Source organism: Odocoileus virginianus, unplaced genomic scaffold (assembly GCF_023699985.2).
Source record: "Odocoileus virginianus isolate 20LAN1187 ecotype Illinois unplaced genomic scaffold, Ovbor_1.2 Unplaced_Scaffold_11, whole genome shotgun sequence".
NCBI lineage: Eukaryota > Metazoa > Chordata > Mammalia > Artiodactyla > Cervidae > Odocoileus > Odocoileus virginianus.
Window position 1 is genome coordinate 2429113 of NW_027224273.1, and position 4227 is coordinate 2433339.

General features: G+C 35.7%; 1 pseudogene; it reads left to right on the top strand.

Moving 5' to 3' along the window:
- Window positions 1-3927, top strand: LOC110123722 (olfactory receptor 4C11-like; annotated as a pseudogene).
- Window positions 3928-4227: the final 300 nt, after the last annotated feature.

Sequence of the window (4227 nt, forward strand, 5' to 3'; positions counted from 1 at the left end):
ATGTCTGGCTCTAGGTGAGTGTTATTTTAGCTCAACTGCAAGGAAAACCTAATTGTATTTAGATGTGTAACTTTACTAGAGTTAAATAGTTTGACTTACTGATATTAATATATTTATCTTACTTAGGGAAACCCTTTATAAACTTTTTGAATATTTAATTTTCAGAGAACCTTGTTGGGAATTTTAGTTTAATTCAATTAAAGCCATAATTTCACTTATTTCCCATGTTTAAAACTTTACTGACCACTCATCTTATTTTCTAGGATCTTTCTGATATGGAGTTAAAATTCACTTGGTTTTATGCAGAGTTGTGTGTAGTTTTTCAATGATTAAGAATCTTACATAAAGAAATGGTATCCCTCCAATGTCATTGTGAGGAGGTTGAGGACATCTTTTCATGCTGTGTAAGTTGACTTCAGATGTGAGCAGGTTCTCAGTACACATTTGATGACTGAGTTGATGGTGTTATTGAATCACTAGAGAACTGATGAATAATCAGAAAGAGGAAGTGTACATCAAAATTCATGTTACAATTTGTTTCATTTGACATTAAATTTTTAATGGCACAATTGACTAAATTGGAAACAGGAGTGTAAAATTGATAGAGTTTATTGCATAATGTTGAAAAAAAAAAAGAGCTCAAAACTTAAAGATATCAAAAATTAGACAAAGCATACAAAATTCAAAACAAATGAAATAGAAGAAATTAAAATATACAAAAATGTTATACTGTATTGCTAATCAAAATATATATTTCATAATGTTAATTATGTTAACTAAGCAAATATAATAGTGCCTCAAGTTAAATTTTTATTTATAATTTGTGTCATATTGTTATAGTTTTATAAACAATGGAAAATGATCTAATTTGTATATAAAATATTTCACATATATGTGTGTGTGTATATACATACAAATATAGATAATATCTATATATAGACATATATTTGAAAACCCAGCAGAGTGTGTAAGGAACTAACTTTTACTTCTGGTTTATGGGCTCCCCTGGTGTCTCAGATGGTAAAGAATCTGCCTGCAAAGCAGGAGACCTGGGTTTGATCCCTGGGTCAGAAATATATCCTGGAGAAGGGAATGGCAGCCCACTTGCATGGAGAATCCCATGGACAGAGGAGCCTGGTGGGGTTCATGGGGTCACAAAGAGTCTGGCAGGACTAGTGACTAACACCACCATGGGATTGGTTAAGTATGAATTTTTGAAGGTCACTTTTCTCATCCTGTAATACATTTCAAGCTTTGGAAATTTTATTATGCAAATATACCCATACAATAATAAATATTGAAGCAACCAAATTGAAAGATTATTTGAGAATAGTGTCAATAATTATGGGCTTCCCTGGTGGCTCAGTGGTAGAATATGCTTGCAATGCAGGAGGTGTGGGCTTGATTCCTGGGTCAGAAAGATCCCCTGGAGAAGGAAATGGCCAACCACTCCTGTATTCTTGCCTGGAAAATCCCATGGACAGAGGTGCCTGATGGGCTAGTCCATGTGATTTAAAATAGTGATATTTATATTAGCAATCTCCTTGACATATATTTGATTAAAATATCAAAATAAGCACAAGCTATATGAGAAGAGTTTATTAAAAATACTTTAGTTAAGATGAAATTTAAAGAATAAATGGTAGAATTTATATTTTAAGATTTTGATATGTTAATTTTGGGCTCCCTTAGTGGCTCAGCAGGTAAAGAATCTGTCTGCAATGAAGGAGACCTGGATTTGATATCTGGGTTGGGAAGATCCCCTGGAGGAAGGAATGGCAATGCACTCCAGTACTCTTGCCTGGAGAATGCTATGGACAGAGGAGCCTGGTGGAGTCTGTGGTGTCACAAAGAGTCAAGCATGACTGAGTGACTAACATCATGTTTATTTATAACTGCTAAGTAGATAATTGCACTACAAATACACTTTAGCTAACATAGAAAAGGTTTTTAAATTTAAAACAGGAAAATCAGAAAATATAATAAGATGATTGAAATTATATAGATATATGTATATAAGGAAAAAGTAAAGGAGAGCAAGGAGATATATTTTTATGTTGAATTTCTGAAATACATTTTTAAACTTACATTTTAAAGAGATAAAAATTGAAAGAATGCAATCTTCTAGATGACAGTGGTAGGAGAATCAGATATGAAGGAGTATAGTACACAGGTTACATAAATATAGAAAGTGAAATAACAGGTTGAGTTCACAGAATGTGAAATTTACTAGTGTTCATCTAACATATGTAATGGTTTATATCAAATATATAGCAACTTTCCAAAATATTGCTAGCCTCAATGATTTGCTCAAATATCTCATGGGCCCTAACTGGCAATGAAGGTAAAGTTACAGCTGCAATGAACCTAAAGATGGAAAAATAAGCTTTTTTCTTAAGTATAACTGAACAAAGATCCTGAAGGGATCAGGAATAATGGCTACAAACTGTTGTTCAAATCAAGAAACGTATTCACTTAGGAGAGAATCTCCAAATATATCATTTCTAAATTATATAAGGATATTATTATCAGTAACTGATGTGCATACACACTATATGCATATATATGTATCATATACATATGCATATGCTTAATAATAATGTATCTGTTAGATTCTCTGTCATATAAAGAAAGAGCATCAAGACATTAAAATGATCTGATCAAGATTATAAAGCAAATTCACTAGTTTCCAGACCATGGCAGAGTGCACAATCACTTGAGAGATTTCCCCCCCTCAAAAAAAAAAAAAAAAATTGGCAACCCATTAGAAGACTTGAGTCAATGCCAATGTTTAAAGCATGTTAACATTAAAAAAAAAAATCCCTGAGTGAGTATAGTCTATGAAAACTTTGAGAAACACTAAATTATATGTTTGATGAAATTAGAACTCTAAAAATTGCAATTCTGCATCCAAATACACTGCAATTGCTAAGTCACCATTTCTCCAACTTTTTTTTTTTTTTTTTGCAGATGAACCACTTCTCAGCTGTGCCTGTTCTATATTCACCATAGCCATGGAGGTGAACCATGGAGCAGTGTGAATGAGTTCATTCTTCTTGGGTTAACACAGACTCTACTAAAGGATAAAGTAGTATCTGTTATCTTCCTATTTCTATACCCTGAGACTCTGTTGACAAACTTCCTAATTGTGATGACCATACAATACAACCAGACACTTCAGAGCCTCATGTACTTCTTCCTTTTCTACATATCCTTTGCTGATGCCTGTTTTTCAACAACCACTGCCGCTAGGTTGATTGTAGATTCTGTGTCTGAGAAGAAAGCTATCTTCTTCAATAAGTGCATGACCCAGTTCTTTGCATTTCACTTCTTTGGGTGCATGGAGATCTTGGTACTTGTCCTCATGTCCTTTGATCACTATGTGGCCATTTGCAGGCCCCTGCGGTACACAACCATCATGAGCCAGCGTGTCTGTGGCATATTGGTGAGATTGCCCTGGATGGGGTCTTGTATCCATGCTTCAGCACAGATTCTCTTGGCTTTGAAAGTACCCTTCTATGGCCGCAAGGTTATTGATCACTATTTCTGTGATATGCAACCGTTGTTGAAACTTGCCTGTGGGGATACTTATGTCACCAACCTACTCATAGTGTTTAACAGTGGGGCCGTTGCATGGTGAGTTTCCAGTTGCTGCTTGTCTCCTATGTTTTCATCTCACGTTCTCTGCATAACTGTAGCACAGAAGGAAGAAGGAAAGCCCTTTCCACGTGCGCCTCCCACATTATTGTCTTATTCTTTGTACCATGTATATACATATGTGCTCGCCCTCTAACTGTATTTCCAGTGGACAAGATGGTGGCTGCATTTTACACTATTTTGACACCTTTACTCAACCCTCTGATTTACACTCTGAGGAATGCAGAAGTCAAACGGGCCGTAATAAAGTTATGGTGCAACAAAGTCTGACTCAAGATGGCAAAGAGCAGAAGATGCCAACTGCTAATTCTGTCAGAGTTTAAGTATAATTGGACAGATGGAAAGGAGAGAATGTTCTCATTCTCTTATGGACAGTATAAATGTGCCAGTGGGGCATTTAGGGGAATAGGCAGAATTCAGTTCAGTTCAGTTCATTTGCTCAGTCGTGCCTGACTCTTTGTGACCCATGAACCGCAGCACGCCAGGCCTCCCTGCCCATCATAAACTCCCGGAGTTTATCCAAACACATGTCCATCGAGTCAATGATGCCATTCAGCCATCTCATCCTCT